Raw genomic sequence first — 19,461 nt, forward strand, 5'->3', positions numbered from 1 at the left:
ATTCAAAGTTTCATGCCTGAACTTAGTAATTTCAGTCATTACAACTCTCCGAAAGATTTAAGCATGTTAATGTGAGGATGACATATTTAAGGAGCTCTAGGTGGACTTCATCTGCTTTGCTGCTGCTGCCTCAGAGCAAGTACAGATCATTGCTATTGCTAAAACATACACAGACATACTAAGTTAAGCATGTGGACATGATGTTGCTGCTGCACAATTTGACAAACACAAGACATGATGCATCTAGCATGTAGGACATGTTGCTGCTGCACAATTAGACAAACATACAATTCCCCATCAAAGCAGAGAAGCTGCACAAATAACACAAAACACAATCCTCCAGTCTAGCATATCTACCACCAAGATTTGTGTACTGCTGCTGCTCCGAAGAGCCATGTAAACCGAGTGTTTGCTAGGTAAGTTTACCTTGGCCTGCTGTCATAATGGCATATGATGGCATAATTCTAATGAACTAAAAATGGCTTAAATGGCTAGTAACCTGACTCATAATGTGTACTTGGACCTGGAAAACCCAGAGCATATTTAGTGACTTAGTCAAGCTATGTGTGGATTTATTAAAACAAATGACCTACGATAGAGATGTGTGCCAGTGCCTAGTTTTTTAGGGCTTACCTTGATAAAGACACACTTCTGTGGATCATGGACAAAAGAACACCTCACTGTGCAAGCTGATAGAAGAACAAGCCCCAGCAATCACCTGAGCAAATAGCATTTTCTTACAAAACTCTTGCAGCGTGCCATGGGCTTATTTGCAAACTCAGCATATTTTTGGCAAAGAGACTGTACGCAAGCTGGTCTTACTCTTATGCTATATTGGATTTTCCAACTTTCTACTTGGAAAAGTGCAATGGAACGCCACTTGAAGTCCGAATTTCTACTAGTGTGGAATTTGTTTACTCTGAGTCCACCGAGATGAAGGTGCGTGACATAGCACAAACATGTCGGCACTCAGGAAAATACGCAAAGCAAATGATAAACATTTACAAAACAAAACAAAACATTGAAAAAATGCAGTGAAATTTCTGCAAAATTCCCCTGAATTTACAAAGACGTTATTGCTACTGTATTTATGAAACATTATAGCAGAAATAATTTTTTTTGAATATGTTTTAAAGAAAACCAAACGATTATGTGATCTTTGTGTTTGTTTGCCTGTGGTGGGGTTGCCCTGTCTGTCTACTCATATTCCAGAAAGTTCTGTGCGTCACTGACAGAGACATGCGAGGAGCAGAGAGACTATGTGTGTAAACTGTGTTAAAATAGCAGACGAATGTGAGAGGCTGATGAATTCGGTGTAGCTCTTTCACTCTTGTGTTTACTGTTATAAACAGAAAACAGATACTTCCCTGAAGAGCTGTGTAAATAATGGGCAAATATGATCCTTCAGAGAACTATAACTGCTCTTGTGTTTTTAACAGCTGTCACACATTAATCTGTTTCTGTATTTAAATAATGTTCAAATCAATTATTAAGATTGTGAACTTATTTAAAGTTTTGATTGTATATGGATTCATAAGAATGTTTGATCTAATCACTGTCTAGATTTATAGGTTACTGTATTTTTTTCTCAAAGAATTTACCAGCCAAATGTAATATATTTTAATATACAGTCATATAAAATGTATATATTAATAATATATTGAATAAATATTAATATTAATATTTTTCAAGGTTACAAATAAACATCAGTTATTTTATGCATTTAATGATGGCTTCAATCCACAGTTATGATTGTCTAGTTGCTTTGTCTATACAGTATGTAAAGTATACAGTATGTATTTTGTTTGGATGACATTGCATGAAAATTTCCAGCAGGGGGCAGACTCAACCATCATTATGAGCACTGTTCTTTATTATAAAGAACTGCTGCATCTATAATAAATATAACATAATAGTTATAATAAAACTTTGCATTGCATTTACATTTATTCACAATCATTTCAGTTTACTACCACCATATGACAGTTTTAATCATATTTCAGCAATATGGTAAAGTGAAGTGAAAAAGATTATTGGCTAGACCCTTTAAAGAAACATCTTTTGATGTGAGCCAGACAGAAAAACTGTCCCACATGTGTTATGGCATTTCTTTTGCTGTGTTGAGTGGAAATACATAAATAAACCATGTTCTGATTATCTGGCAGAATGTGTTGACTGCTGTAAGAAGCCAGTCTGGCTTTAGCCTGAAAATATTGTCATTTCATTGACCCCATATGATGATGACATAATCTAAGGTGTCTGTCTACTAGGGAGGATTCATTCATAGATTACACAACTCTAATCACATCTGATGGAAAAATTCAAATAATATTAATTTACTTTCTTAAAATAATAGTAAGGCCATTTCAGAGCAATAAAAGCTAGAAACACTAGGCATAAAAAAACAACAATAATGAATTAGGACAATATAAGGATTTGCCCCTAGGTATAAGACATACTGTGTATTTATTCATACAGTAACTTTACTCATATATATATATATATATACAACAGTTAGTTCCGATCCTCGAATCTGATTGGATGAGAGACGTTCCATGAGTGCTGATGGTCTGACACCACCAGCACTCGGACGCTTCACTGTGTGTGTATCACTCTGCTTGTGTTCTTGCCATTCTAAACTAAAGTGTAAGAGCAGTGCAGATGTATTATGAACTACTGAATATCTGTCTCTATACATTTAATATTGTGACATTACATATGTTAGCCAGCAGGTGGTGGAAAAAATAACATTTTTGGTGTAATATGAGCCAGTTTGAGACATGACGTGTGTCAGCTTCACTCACTGTTTATATTCACCTGCACTCCGTGATCGCTCGTATTAATACTACACTACTAAAGATAAGAAATTGCTTTAAACGTCTTTAAACTAACAACTTCAGCATTACGGCTCATCACAGCTGATAAACACAACAGACTGATTAATTACACAAACCAAGGCACTTTCCACATTGGAGAGAAAATATTGTTCGCAATGGGAGATTGCGGTTTCTATAGTGAAAGTCTCTTGCGCACCAGCTACCATGAAATAGGAAATCTATTTTTCCAATGAGAAAATAGGAATCATTTGACCAAAATGACATTATCTTCAGAAAGCTGTCTAACAGACTGCATCACCAACAGGTGATTGCACACGCTCCATCTCTCTCTCTCTCTCACACACACACACACACACACACACACACACACACATCCTTGTTTCTCCAATAACATTTTAAAAACAGCCCAAGCTGTGATACTAGTAGTTCTGAAGTAATGTTTTTGAGACGCATCATTTGTTTTGAACCAGCAACAGCAGATTCTGATTTGTCACATAAGAAATTTCCATGCACAAATGCGTTTTCATGACCGTACTCAGTTTTTCTTAATTTTTTAAAATGCACTTGTTCATTAAACTGTTGAATATAAGCAATATCACACTCGCAACCGTGCGATATGGCCCTAAATCAGCACTGCTGTGATTCGGCTGCAGGCCCAGGGTCATAGGTAATCACAGCAGTGCCGATGTAAGGACATATTGCACTCTTGCTAGTGTGATATTGCTTACATATATTAGCCTAATTATAAGATTTACGCACTTCAATTTCATAGAAAAATTCCATAAAATTGGGTAATTTTATTATTGTTATTTTTTTTAAAGATTTAAAGATTTAAAGATTTGGGCCCCTTTATTCAGTAATAGTCATAGCAAGTATTGCAGTATTAGTTTGATGTTGAAAGGCCAGCATGAGGGAAACAGGGCTCGAATGAGACTGCAGGGGGATCAATGGGAAGAGGAGATAATTCTTGGAGGCATGTTGCCCTGCTGCTTGACTGGACAGCTGCTGGATTTTTCAGATCAGACCAAAACACTACACAAACATCCACACCTAGAAATAATGTATCAAACTGAACGTATATGGACAGCACAGAGAGTGTTGACTGCTGCACTCATGCATCTTCTTCACATGAAGCATATTTAGTGGAGAATGAGATTTTGGCATTACAGGCAGACACAAAACCCAAGGATTCTTATGAAAAAGGCCAGCAAACCTGGTTACTAGTACAGTATATGCTGTCTTTTACATGCTGGCCTACTCTCTTGCATTGTTTGCTGGTGTCCCTTCTAGGCATCTTTAACAAGCTCAAATGGATAGTTCACCCAAAAAATGAAATGTATGTCATAATTTTCTCACCATTGTGATCTTCCACATATGTTTGTCTTTCTTTAATCTGTGGAGCACAAACTGAGATCTTTGGAAAATGTCACCATTTACTTTCATTGTATCTTTTTTACATACAATGAACGTGAATGGTGATTGAGGCTGTCACTGCCTACATCTTGTTTTGTTTTCTGCAGCAGTCATACAGGTTTGGAACAACATGATGTCAGAATTGTAAATGATGGGTGAGTAAATGATGTCAGGATTGTGATTTTGTTTAGACAGATACAAATATTAGACAGAAAGATTTGTAGGACATAGGCTCAGGAAGGCATTAAGAGACCTAAAAAAATGTAATTTGCCTAGTGAAATTGTTTTTTCATCTAGCAGTTCAGGGCTTCCATAATTTGTTTATATAGCTAGTATAAAGTAATTTTTAGTTACTTTGAATCTTATGAAAAAACTATTATTTTCATGGAAAATAAATAACAAAATCACTTGTTTATTACAGTTTTTCTAGATTGCTTAAACACTATAACCAGGCTTTTGAACTACAATTTCATAAACATTATGCCATTTATCAAAAAGCACACCCGTTTCCCTAAACTATAAACACAATTCCCCTTTTTTGACACACGAGTCTGATTTGTTGAACTGTAACTGTGAAAGCTTAAGACACAGGAATCCGTGCATGTCTCATGACCTGACGACCATGTGGAGATTGAGAAAGTAGTAGCATGCAAGAGTGATCACGCAGAGTCAGCGCAGGTGGAGGATCAGAGTAGCACACAGGATGAGGCACAGGTGGAGGCGACGAAGAGTCAGGAAGATGGATGACACACCAATCAGGACCGTCAATAGGGCCCAAGTCAGTTAATGCAGTTTGGAAGAGGATGAGATGCAGAGGAGGAGGTGGAGGAAGAGTAGGAAGAGGATGAGGGAGAGGAGGAGGTGGAGGAAGAGTAGGGAGAGGAAGAGGATGAGGGAGAGGAGGAGGTGGAGGAAGAGTAGGAAGAGGATGAGGGAGAGGAGGAGGTGGAGGAAGAGTAGGAAGAGGATGAGGGAGAGGAGGAGGTGGAGGAAGAGTAGGGAGAGGAAGAGGATGAGGGAGAGGAGGAGGTGGAGGAAGAGAAGGAAGAGGATGAGGGAGAGGAGGAGGTGGAGGAGGAGTAGAGAGAGGAGGAGGAGTAAGGAGAGGAGGAGGCAGAGTAGGGAGAGGAAGAGGAGGAGGTGGAGGAGGAGTAGGGAGAGAAAGAGGAAGAGGATGAGGGAGAGGAGGAGGTGGAGGAAGAGTAGGGAGAGGAAGAGGATGAGGGAGAGGAGGAGGTGGAGGTGGAGGAAGAGTAGGGAGAGGAAGAGGATGAGGGAGAGGAGGAGGTGGAGGTGGAGGAAGAGTAGGGAGAGGAGGAGGAGTAAGGAGAGGAGGAGGTGGAGGAGAATTAGGAGGAGGAGGAAGTGGAGGAGGAGGAAGAGGAGGAGTAGGGAGAGGAGGAGGAGGTGTAGGGAGAGGGAGAGGAGGAGGTGGAGGAGAATTAGGGAGAGGAGAAAGAGGAAGAGGAGGAGGAGGAAGAGGAGGAGGAGTAGGGAGAGGAGGAGGAGGTGGGGGAGAAGTAGTGAGAGGAGAAAGAGGAGGAGGGGAAGGAGGAGGAGGATGAAGGGGAAGGGCAAGGAGACAACAGTCTCGGATGAAATTCGTGCCACTCTAGTTGACCATGTCCTTGTCCGTGGTATGACTATGAGGGATGCTGGGGCAGAATAACGTTTTTGTTGTTGTTGTTTGGTGTATTGTGCAGTACATTAAGAAATAATAAATGTGCAAATGTATATATTTGTTGCCTCTTTTGTGTTCATCATGTGAAAAGGTTTTTGAGGGGGAGAACCACAAGCAACATAATTTATTACCGTTGTTGTAGTATTGTTTCGAATTTATCTCACCAGTGTGTAAGACTATGTTGTAGTGTGTGTGTTTTTGAGGGCTTGTGTGTCATTTCTGAGGGCAAAATAATTTTTTTCAGCAAGATTGAATGGTTTTGTGTGGAGAGCCTCATTTTGACTGAAATGCCTGAAAATAGGAAGTTTGGGGAATTGGGTGAGAAGTTATGGAATGTGTTAAGAGTTTTGAGAAAAGGAGGAATCATTTCAGGAAATGTGTTCAAGCAATCGAGAAAAACTGTAAAAATATTTATTATCGATATTCTTCTTGTTTCTCTCAATACATCACTTTCGGAAGTACCGACAATTTAGGGTTGATCCCTCAATGTATGTGTATTAGATAACAAAATATCAAACCAAGTGGCATTTATTTTAAAGAAAGAGATCACAGGCATGCTTTTCAAGTAAAACATTTCACAAAAAAAGTTTTAAATTATGTCTGAAATCATAAAAAAAAAAAAAAATATATATATATATATATATATATATATATATATATATATATATATATATATATATATATACAGTGGGTACTGAAACTATTCAGACCCCTTAAATTTTTCACTCTTTGTTATATTGCAGCCATTTGCTAAAATCATTTAAGTTCATTTTTTTCCTCATTATTGTACACACAGCACCCCATATTGACAGAAAAACACAGAATTGTTGACATTTTTGCACATTTATTAAAAAAGAAAAACTGAAATATCACATGGTCCTAAGTATTCAGACCCTTTGCTGTGACACTCATATATTTAACTCAGGTGCTGTCCATTTCTTCTGATCATCCTTGAGATGGTTCTACACCTTCAATTGAGTCCAGCTGTGTTTTATTATACTGATTGGACTTGATTAGGAAAGCCACACACCTGTCTATAGACCTTACAGCTCACAGTGCATGTCAGAGCAAATGAGAATCATGAGGTCAAAGGAACTGCCTGAAGAGCTCAGAGATAGAATTGTGGCAAGGCACAGATCTGGCCAAGGTTACAAAAAATTCTGCTGCCCTTAAGGTTCATAAGAGCACAGTGGCCTCCATAATCCTAAAATGGGACGACCAGAACCCTTCCTAGAGCTGGCCGTCCAGCCAAACTGAGCTATCGGGGGAGAAGAGCCTTGGTGAGAGAGGTAAAGAAGAACCCAAAGATCACTGTGGCTGAGCTCCAGAGATGCAGTCGGGAGATGGGAGAAAGTTGTAGTAAGTCAACCATCACTGCAGCCATCCACCAGTCGGGGCTTTATGGCAGAGTGGCCCGACGGAAGCCTCTCCTCAGTGCAAGACACATGAAAGCCTGCATGGAGTTTGCTAAAAAACACCTGAAGGACTCCAAGATGGTGATAAATAAGATTCTCTGGTCTGATGAGACCAAGATAGAACTTTTGGCCTTAATTCTAAGCGGTATGTGTGGAGAAAACCAGGCACTGCTCATCACCTGTCCAATACAGTCTCAACAGTGAAGCATGGTGGTGGCAGCATCATGCTGTGGGGGTGTTTTTCAGCTGCAGGGACAGGACGACTGGTTGCAATCGAGGGAAAGATGAATGCGGCCAAGTACAGGGATATCCTGGACGAAAACCTTCTCCAGAGTGCTCTGGACCTCAGACTGGGCCGAAGGTTCACCTTCCAACAAGACAGTGACCCTAAGCACACTGCTAAAATAACAACTCCGTGTCTGTTCTTGAATGGCCCAGCCAGAGCCCTGACTTAAACCCAATTGAGCATCTCTGGAGAGACCTGAAAATGGCTGTCCACCAACGTTTACCATCCAACCTGACAGAACTGGAGAGGATCTGCAAGGAGGAATGGCAGAGGATACCCAAATCCAGATGTGAAAAACTTGTTGCATCTTTCCCAAAAAGACTCATGGCTGTATTAGATCAAAAGGGTGCTTCTACTAAATACTGAACAAAGGGTCTGAATACTTAGGACCATGTGATATTTCAGTTTTTCTTTTTTAATAAATGTGCAAAAATGTCAACAATTCTGTGTTTTTCTGTCAATATGGGGTGCTGTGTGTACAATAATGAGGAAAAAAAATGAACTTAAATTATTTTAGCAAATGGCTGCAATATAACAAAGAGTGAAAAATTTAAGGGGGTCTGAATACTTTCCGTACCCACTGTATATATATAAATGGATATAATGCTCCGAATTAAGGCATACATTTTTGTACTTTTTCTGTCAAACATTAGTGAAACATGTCTATAGTTACTGTAATGTGTGAACTAAACCCATGATTACTCTGCTTAGACACCTGTGTGAACTTAAGGAGAACGGTTAAAAGTAACTGTATAAAATGTTACATTTTTAGTGCCAGTAAAGATGTAGTATAATTTCTGAATGCAATGACATTCAGATATTTTAAAGAGTTTGAAAAGTTTTGAATATTTTTTCAGTCAGTTCTTGGCTTGAGTAAATAAACCAGACAAGTGATGGTCCCATGGCACAACAAGCAGACTGATAGTAAAGAGCTGTGGCATGTGTGTGTGTGTGTGTGTGTGTGTGTGTGTGTGTGTGTGTGTGTGTGTGAGAGAGAGAGAGAGAGAGAGAGAGAGAGAGAGAGAGAGAGAGAGAGAGACCAAAAGAGTGAGTTATTTAGTGTATTCTAATAATATCCTCCAGTGACAGATTAGAGATTAAAATAAGTGGGCACATTTCTCTTCATATATCTGTGATCAGTCTGAGGACCGCATAATACATCACCACACTGTGAGGTCAGAAGCTTCTACTGATGAAGAAATAATAACAAATAATCACTGAAACTAAATATATTCCATTATAAAATGTATTCTTCAAGTTATTCATTCTGAAGTACTGTTGTTGTATTTTCATTGCCATATTAACAGTAAGATACTCTTTTTAAGCATATGCCTCTGACCCTCGATGGGTAAAATTGTTTGAAGCTTTCAGTTTTCCTCAGTATTAACAATATCATATCCTCAATGTCCCATATAGACATGCTTTCATAATCCCCATCATTACTCAATGATAATGGTCAGGTAAGTTAATGGGTTGATGGGAAGTTATTGTTATTATGAACGTGTATAACAAAAAACCAGTAAGACACTAACATTGGAAGATAAAGGCGCCGGTCTCTACATGCTAAAATACTTGTTTCAGAAGCAAAGCCACAAGATAAAAACATTATATGTGTTAACATGATTTTAGTGTGATAAAATCTCTGTTGTAACAAAGTTGTAATATTGGCTATAACTTCACACAGATAAGGTTATTATAAATTTGTATCACATTAAAATCATGCTAATATGCATATTGTTAATGTCTTGAGGCTATATGAAACAGTGTGTATATTAATGTTAATAGACTGGCTCCATTCACTTCCATTTTAAGTGTCTTACTGTAACTGATTTTTTATTATTACATTTTTTTCAATAAACGGGATTAGTCCAAATGAATTTTTGTGGAAATCAACATTATGCCACAAATGCTGTCTATTGAGCTTAACTTACTAAACCTGAAACATTCCTTTAGCTCTTTTATAAACCGTTACAGCTACTATAAATGCATATTTATTCAGATTTTTGTAAGTGAATAAAGAGACATGCAGCATCGTGTATTCATTTTTCCAAAAGAGAACAATCATACCTCACTAAATGCTTTAACCATTTCGATTCCTTTCTATTTGTGGAGCCAGACCGGTCCAAATTCTTGCCTTTGCGTTAGTCCAGATAAGAAAGCAGGGGATCATTCATGACTTTGTGTTTAGGAAAAATGTGTGGGAGTCAGAAGAGGACAGGATGTGGCCATTATTTTTTCAATATTCATTCAATGGGAATTCAGTGGGAGAACAATATTACATTTTATTTAAAGTGTCAAATGAATCTACAATATGTTGAATAGAATTATTATGCTTTTTTTTTCTCTCTTTTAGAGTTTTAGTGCTCAGCTGCCAAGATGCCTGAACAAGGGTGAGTATAAATCCATTAAATATCACAGACAACTATTTGATTTGTATTTGTTTGATTTTGATTTGTTTAAAATAAGTCACCAGTATACAATAATGTGTAGTTTTCTTTGTGTGTGTGTGCATGCATGTTTGTGTTTGTGTGTGGTCTTTTTCAGATAAGAGGTAAGATGTTCATTGTTTTTAATATAATGAATGACTAAAATGTTTCTGTTGATCGTTGTTTGCTCATGTTGTGAAGTAGATTTCGTGCCTGCCTTGCCGTGTTGATCTTGTCCATGTACCCCTGATGTTTTCATGTTTTGATTTCAGTTTTCCCACCGTGGATGTTTCATTTGTTCCTGTTTGTCTTGTTTCCACTGTTGATTAATAAAATCCGCGTGTAGATCCTCACTCCTCGTCTGCCTCCTTCTGCCAAACGTCACAGAAAACAACGATCAACAGAGACTGAACAAACACATGGGCTTAAGTACACAAACACACTAATGACTAAACGAGACACAGGTGAGAACAATGATGAGTGCAGGCAGTGAGGGAGGCCGGGAATTGTGGGATTTGTAGTGCATGACAAATTAACAAGTGAAACACGGGGCAGACAACAGGGGATCGTGACAGTTACTTACTGGCCTAAAGTCCAACTTTCATGCACTTCTTGCCAAATTGTGAGAATTGCGTTAGGGGTTTGTTCTAATCCCAAACCCCAATGTTCCCTTTGGTTTATATGGGAGTTCATTAATGACTAATAATTCATTTACAAATGCCTTGTAAAGTATTTATATGCAACTATAACAACATGAAAAAAGCGCAACTTTCATGCACTTCTTGTTAAAATTGTGCGAATTGCAAATTACATGTTTGTAAAACCTTAAAAGAATATTCCGTGTTCAGTACAAGTTAAAATCAAGCGACAACATTAGTGGCATAATGTTGATAACCGCAAAAATGTGGACTTTTCTTGAAAAACAAAAATCAGTTAAAAACAATGGAAGTGAATGGGGCCAATCTGTAGGCATTAAAATACTCACTGTTACAAAAGTATAGCCACACGACATAAACAATATGTGTGTTAACATGATTTTAGTGTGATGACGAAGAGTTAATGTAAGCGCTTTTATACAATTATAAGCTTCACATTTCTGTCTTTTAACCATTAAAACATTTATATGTATCAACAAAAATGTCTTAATTAATTATTTATGACACAATGCAGTAAAATAGACTATTATAGTGAGATAAAAAGGAGGGATTATGCATATTCATTACAGTGATGACACTGTTGACTTTTCCTAGACTTTCCTTTCCTAGTCATGTTGATGTCAAAAGAATGGTTCTTTTCTGAAAGCTGTCCATATATATATATATATATATATATATATATATATATATATATATATATATATATATATATATATAGTACTAGTTACCTAAAATCTTCTAGAAAAAGACTCATCAGGTCTTCATGCTCATTCACAGCATATATCATACAATACAGTCTGATGATCACACTAAATTTTACTGTATGTACGTAGGTTTCTAATGTTGGCCACTCCTTAATACATTTTTAATGCATTTTTATTGTTTACTAATGTTGAATAATTGATTGAAATTTAAACATTTATAACATGTGGAGTAACATTTTTGCAGGTATTATATAAAAGCATGAAAGTCACCATTTAGTGCATACTGAACCACATATAGATGATACACAATGCATTTGTAATTGAAGTATTAGTCATTAATGAAGCCCTTTATAAACACTTAATATGTTACCACAATGGTAATAGTGAAGCTTGCCTTCCCTAACACCGATTTTAAAAAAAATTATAATTATATTAATAATTATTATAAATTAGCAAAGACACCCCACTAGATGGCAGACATGTGTCTAAACCAAATATTTGTCGACATTTACTCAACATTAAAGCATGAATGTCTGCGTGTGTCTATACAGTTTGATGGTGGCCAAAGCCAAGGAGGAGCTGGATCAGGAGGTGTTGTATAAGGATGAGGAGAAACACAGGTATTTGTTTTAGAACGCTCGTCCTCTGCAGACACAGAGCATGTCCTTAGCTGCAGGAAACCTAATATATCATTCCTGTATTTAAATGAAGTGTTTCTATAGTTCAATAGAGCATGATGCTAGCAATGCTAATGTTGAGGTTCGATTCCCAGGGAGCACATGTACTGATAAAATGTATACTTAGAGTGCACTCTGTGTTGCTTTGAATATATTAAATCAACCAAATACATTTATACAGTCTATCTGCAAACATTTGTCTCATTTGAAAAACTTGAAATCTAATGGTACAATAATTGCTGCTCACCACACACCACCCCAACCCCATATTTTGCACTTTAGCTTTCATAGTTTAGATGCAAAACTTAATTTGACTAATTGCTGTGTAAATAGCCATCCATGTCAGCAACCAATGTCATAATTGCTGTATTTTAATTAAAATGATAAGTAGGAAAATTAGGCAAATGGTGTTTGTTTCTCATGTTACCAGTCCTTTTGGTTAAGCATTTAATGCTGTTAGTCAGCTTCATTGTGTAATATTGTTTACCAATGAATGTAATCTCATTTTAATAATCATCCACATCAAATAGGATTAACACCATATAAATAACATTTCTGGCTTCTCTTTTAGGAACTGAGTGGAGCGCTTTATACAAAGAAAGCTGTATATCAAAGCTAGGGTCTTTCTGAACAAGCTTGAGGTATGAAAATCCACATAATCCATAGTTTAACAACCAGTTGGACATTGACAAACTGGCAGTCTTTATCTGGTCTATTTGTAGCCTCCTAATTTTAGTCTGATGGTCTGAGCATTTGTAGTTGTGTTTTCATGAAATAAAGACAATTCGATTTTTGTGACAAGACTCTTAACATTCAAACACTAATATGATTTAGTTTGAAAACACATTGATTTCATTACATTTATGCCTCTCATCCACACTAGGTCTCCAGTTAACTCAGAATTAAATGGAGTGGTTTGAAAATGCTCTCCATTCCCACATACTTTTGAAAATTATGATACACAGGAATTGAAAATGTTTTTAATGTCAGTTTGGGATTTCAAAGGAAAAAAAGATCAGTCTGGATGTGGCTTAAGAAGTATGGGCTCTTTTCCAATATCTAATGAGCTGTATTGATGTCTACTGCCTACACTGCCAACAGAGTTTCAGGTTGGCATATTGTGCCATTATAATTAGATTAAACAGTTTTTCCAGCTACTTTGTGATATGTTTGGTAGCTTGGCATGTTGCTAAGCTAATAACTTGGTATTCTAATAAGCATAAAAATACATAGCTCACTCAAGTATTAAGTAAAATAGTGCAATTTTATATACAGGTGAAACTCGAAAAATTAGAATATCGTGCAAAAGTTCATTAATTTCAGTAATTCAACTTACAAGGTGAAACTAATATATTATATAGACTCATTACAAGCAAAGTAAGATATTTCAAGCCTTTATTTGATATAATTTTGATGATTATGGCTTACAGCTTATGAAAACCCCAAATTCAGAATCTCAGAAACTTACAATATTACATGAAATCAATAAAAAAAAAGGATTTTAAATACAGAAATGTCGGCCCTCTGAAAAGTATAATCATGCATATGTACTCAGTACTTGGTTTGGGCCCCTTTTGCATTAATTACTGCCTCAATGCGGCGTGGCATGGATGCTATCAGCCTGTGGCACTGCTGAGGTGTTATGGAAGACCAAGATGCTTCAATAGCGGCCTTCAGCTCTTCTGCATTGTTTGGTCTCATGTCTCTCATCTTTCTCTTGGCAATGCCCCATAGATTCTCTATGGGGTTCAGGTCAGGCGAGTTTGCTGGCCAATCAAGCACAGTAATACCATGGTCATTGAACCAGGTTTTGGTACTTTTGGCAGTGTGGGCAGGTGCCAAGTCCTGCTGGAAAATGAAGTCAGCATCTCCATAAAGCTTCTCTGCTGAAGGAAGCATGAAGTGCTCTAAAATGTCCCGGTAGACGGCTGCGTTGACTCTGGACTTAATAAAGCACAGTGGACCAACACCAGCCGATGACATGGCTCCCCAAACCAACACAGACTGTGGAAACTTCACACTGGACTTCAAGCATCTTGGATTGTGTGCCTCTCCATTCTTCCTCCAGACTCTGGGACCTTGGTTTCCAAATGAGATGCAAAATTTGCTCTCATCAGAAAAGAGGACTTTGGACCACTGAGCAACAGACCAGTTCTTTTTTCTTTAGCCCAGGTAAGACGTTTGACATTTGAAGCCCATGCCCAGGACCCGTCTGTGTGTGGTGGCTCTTGATGCAGTAACTCCAGCCTCAGTCCACTCCTTGTGAAGCTCCCCACACATTTGAATGGCCTTTTCCTGACAATCCTCTCCAGGCTACGGTCATCCCTGCTGCTTGTGCACCTTTTTCTTCCACACTTTTCCCTTCCACTTAACTTTCTATTAATGTGCTTTGATACAGCACTTTGAGAACATCCAACTTCTTTTGCAATTACCTTTTGAGGCTTTCCCTCCTTGTGGAGGGTGTCAATGATGGTTTTCTGCACAACTGTCAGGTCAGCAGTCTTCCCCATGATTGTGAATTCAACTGAACCAGACTGAGAGACCATTTAAAGGCTCAGGAACCCTTTGCAGGTGTTTAGCTGATTAGAGTGTGACACTTTGAGCCTACAATACTGAACCTTTTCACAATATTCTTATTTTCTGAGATTCTGAATTTGGGGTTTTCATAAGCTGTAAGCTATAATCATCAAAATTATATCAAATAAAGGCTTGAAATATCTTACTTTGCTTGTAATGAGTCTATATAATATATTAGTTTCACCTTTTAAGTTGAATTACTGAAATTAATGAACTTTTGCACGATATTCTAATTTTTCGAGTTTCACCTGTATATTATGTAGTCTGGATAGTATTTTCTTTTACTTTGTGTAGCTTTGTTAATGTTTTGAGGATCAAGCCATGTTACCCATGTTGGCATAGCTTCTACAAAGTGACAGAAATTTGCACGAAAATACTGAACGCACAACAACAAAGTATATTCCAATTTACTATGCTAACTATGCATGATTGCAGTTAGTTGGACTTTTTTATTTGCATCTAGCATTGTTTTTCTTCCCTGCTGCCTGCTACAACCCTATCGTAACATACAGTACCCTCGACCCATTGTTGGGTTGCGACCCACCATTTGAGAACCATTGTCTATTTTAACCAATTCAAGCAATGTATACCTAGGCATATGGAAATGTTTATATTAATGCCTACAGATGAGACCATATAGAGCAAAACCACACAGTAGAACTTCCACAAGTCCATTTTTTACAGTCCATTGCAATGTGTTGACTTGAATTCTGCCAGATAAAATAATTTTTCAAGTAGAACGAAAGTGACCACAGAACGGCTTTTGGTGGCTGAACAACAGCTAAATGCCTTAGCTGGATCAAATTGCTTGGAAAGCTACCTTTCCTTTCCAGCTTTCCAAGCAATTTGATCCAGCTAAGGCAAGTCTTATCCCATGTGCTCATGGCTCACTTACAAACATATCCAAGATGATAAGAGAAAACTGTTAATCCCACATGGTTACACTAGTGACAGTTTCCCAAACATTCCCTTATAACTGCACTCCCAAAACAATACATTTTTGCACTTTGCCAACTGCGGCTAAAGTTGTAGGCAATGCTCACTGTGTAGCTATGAAAAGAGACAATGTACCATGACTCTTCTGAGTTTAACAGAGCTCAGAAAGACTGAAATCATCACCAACAGCTGTTTGAAGAGCAGAGGCTCATGAAATCTGAAATGGGGGAGTTAAAGGCCACATTTCTAAAGACCAAACAGTGACAGTAACAATTCTTTTCAATGATTGTCTTGAATAGAATACAGTTTGGGTGTTGTACAAGAGACAACAAAGGTTTGGTGCATTAGAAGAAAATATTTTGTTTGGGCAATATGATCACACAAGAAGTTATCACATATCACAGATTATGCAGACTAAGAAAACATAAAACAATACTAAATAGAAAGAAAGAAAGAAAAAAACTAAGATTCATGTATGCTCCCTGAATGATAATAAGACACTCTTATTGAGTATTTTGTCTTGTTTTGGTAAAATATTAAAACATTACAACAGAAAAAAATATATATTTGCCAATGGGGTAAGATAAAAAAAAACTTCTTACCTTATTTGTAAGTAGTTTTCACTTATTTTAAGCATAACCCCCCAAAAAATGTGTTATCACTTACACACTGTTATTATTGTTTCATAACTATAACCATACTCCTTAAACGTTACACATTTTAGCATGAAATCAGTATGACAGAATCACTTTTTAACCGTGTTAAAGTTTATATCCAGTCTTTTAACTCAAATAAGTAAACTGGGTTACTGGGTTCATTTAGTATTCATGCAAGGATGCCAAACAGGAACATGATAGGAAGTGACATAACTCTTGATAAAAAACAAAAAAACCAGATGGATTAAATGGAGCCGATTAATGCAAACCCAGTGATAATAGTATTAGTAATGCATGTCCAGAAGTTCCTCCGTCTAAATTGGAATGGAACAAAGTTATTTAATATCGAAAACATCCCTTTAAAGTCCATACATTTTCTTTCTTTCTGCAGAAGAGGCCAGTTGAGGATAGTGACTGGAGGAAGAACGTGGAGGCCATGTCTGGTATGGAGGGAAGAAAGAAGATGTTTGATGTGGCAAAAGGCCCCATCCAGTGAACCATTATCTAGTGAGGTTAAGAGTTAAGGTCATGCAACTTTTTGTTTGACAAATTGATCTAAAATGTGTTAGGTTTGGAGTTCAATACTAAATATACTAATCTAATACCAGATACAGTAATTCGAGATTTCAGGTGATTGCATAACCTTCAAGTGGCAGATAAGTGAATATTTTCAACAAAAAAATGAAAAGTCAACAAAAGGTATTCTGATGTATTTCAAGAATAAACAAAGTAAAATATAAGTTGATGTACCAGTCTCAGTACACGTTTAGTTTCACTAAATTGCTAATATAATAGGTTTGACAGTTTGTTTCTGTGATACTGTGTGTGTAGGATGTCTTAGTTAAGATTTTACCATTAATCTTTACAAACTATTGTTCATATAAGTCATAAACTTGATGTGCATTGTAAAAAAAAACTGCACATAGATAGAGGTAATTTAAGATAATTAAAATAAAGGCTCAAATTTCATGCAGATATGTATGTATAATTATACTGTTATCTCCCAAAAAGTGCAGACCAACACAGCTATTGAAACAATTTACATTTAAAGTGTGATGACATGCCATGCTGGTAAAATGCCTGAAGGACTAAGCGGCTGTACTGTGTTTCTTTGTTTAGTCTAATCTGATGCAAATGTTCTTTAAATTGCTACTGAATGGAGGCCATAGGATTGTGAAGAGATGATGAGATAAAGACGATCTGCCATTTGAAGACTGTGGACTCCAACCCTTTATTTGCATAGTGGATATCTCTTGTCTTCCCTGTGGTGGCATTGGGTGGGGCGTTCAGGCCACTTATGCTGCTTCCTTTAGTTATTTATGTTTAACAGCTAAGTTCATTATGCCATTCTTTATGTGGAATGTTTCTTTTCTTTATTTGCATAACTGAACAGGCTAAACAAAAAATAAACTGAACAATATTGCGGAAACGTGTCACCAGGTTTGTCATTCCAGTAGAGTTGGGCTATTATTTTCTTTTCGACCAAACCCATGTATGCTGAATAGTCTGCTGTGGCTTTTCAGGTGTCTGTTTGATGTTTCAGATTGGCTTGGGCAAAGTACAGCAGGTCTACCTGTCTCTTAAAGGTGTGGCAAACAAACACCTCCAGCTGATGTGTTTCAATGGATTCTGAACTGTCAACCAAATGCCACTGTGAATAGCTGGTTTAAAATTATGTCCTTTGCTTGACTGCATTAAAACGGATTTGTTGTGCAGTCTGTTGAATTTTTCAACTCCCATACAAATATATAACACCCTTTTGAAAAGAAGCACAACATTTCAGATGATTACAGTCAACACATTGCAACAAAACTAGTTTTGTCTCAAATATAAGTTACTTGACATTGTTTACTAATTTAACTGTTTTTGGCTGAAATATTTTGTTTGCCTAAGGGGTACACAACACAGCCAACAGAATTAAGACACATCACCAAAACACAAGGAAATAAGCCACAACACAATGGAAATAAGCCACAACACAACAAAATTAAGCCACAACAAAATGGAAAAACCACAACACAAGAAAATAAGCCACAACACAAGGAAATAAGCCACAACACAATGGAAATAAGCCACAACATAACTAAATTATGCCTCAACACAAGGAAATAAGCCACAACACAATGGAAATAAGCCACAACACAAGGAAATAAGCCACAACACAATGGAAATAAGCCACAACACAATGGAAATAAGCCACAACACAATGGAAATAAGCCACAACACAATGGAAATAAGCCACAACACAACAAAATGGAAAAACCATAACACAAGGAAATAAGCCACAACACAAGAAAATAAGCCACAACACAAGGAAATAAGCCACAACACAATGGAAATAAGCCACAACACAATGGAAATAAGCCACAACACAATGGAAATAAGCCACAACACAACAAAATGGAAAAACCATAACACAAGGAAATAAGCCACAACACAAGAAAATAAGCCACAACACAAGAAAATAAGCCACAACACAATGGAAATAAGCCACAACATAACTAAATTATGCCTCAACACAATGGAAATAAGCCACAACACAACAAAATGGAAAAACCATAACACAAGGAAATAATCCACAACACAAGAAAATAAGCCACAACACAATGGAAATAAGCCACAACACAATGGAAATAAGCCACAACACAACAAAATGGAAAAACCATAACACAAGGAAATAAGCCACAACACAAGAAAATGGAAAAACCATAACACAAGGTAATAAGCCACAACACAAGAAAATGGAAAAACCATAACACAAGGAAATAAGCCACAACACAAGAAAATAAGCCACAACACAAGGAAATACGCCACAACACAATGGAAATAAGCCACAACATAACTAAATTATGCCTCAACACAATGGAAATAAGTTACAACACAACAAAATTGAAAAACCATAACACAAGGAAATAAGCCACAACACAAGAAAATAAGCCACAACATAAGGAAATAAGCCACAACACAATGGAAATAAGCCACAACATAACTAAATTCTGCCTCAACACAAAGAAATAAGCCACAACACAACAGAAAACCAATAAAAGACACAACACAATTAAATTAAGCCACAGCATAACATAATATCCACAACAAAATGGAATTAAGACAAAGCACAGCTAAATTAAGACACAACAAAATGGAAAAGCCACAACAAAAAGGAAAAACCACACCAGAAATAAGACACAACACAGACA

The 19,461-nt window shown here is 37.0% G+C and overlaps 1 long non-coding RNA gene across 1 annotated transcript; it reads left to right on the forward strand.

The window, feature by feature from the left end:
- The first annotated feature begins 11,924 nt into the window (after positions 1-11,924).
- Positions 11,925-17,862, forward strand: LOC127618476 (uncharacterized). Its single transcript, XR_007967433.1, has 3 exons — positions 11,925-12,038; positions 12,667-12,736; positions 16,656-17,862. It is a non-coding gene; the product is annotated as an uncharacterized LOC127618476 (long non-coding RNA).
- The last annotated feature ends 1,599 nt before the right edge of the window (positions 17,863-19,461 follow it).

This window comes from Xyrauchen texanus, chromosome 25 (genome assembly GCF_025860055.1).
Source record: "Xyrauchen texanus isolate HMW12.3.18 chromosome 25, RBS_HiC_50CHRs, whole genome shotgun sequence".
Classification (NCBI taxonomy): Eukaryota; Metazoa; Chordata; class Actinopteri; order Cypriniformes; family Catostomidae; genus Xyrauchen; species Xyrauchen texanus.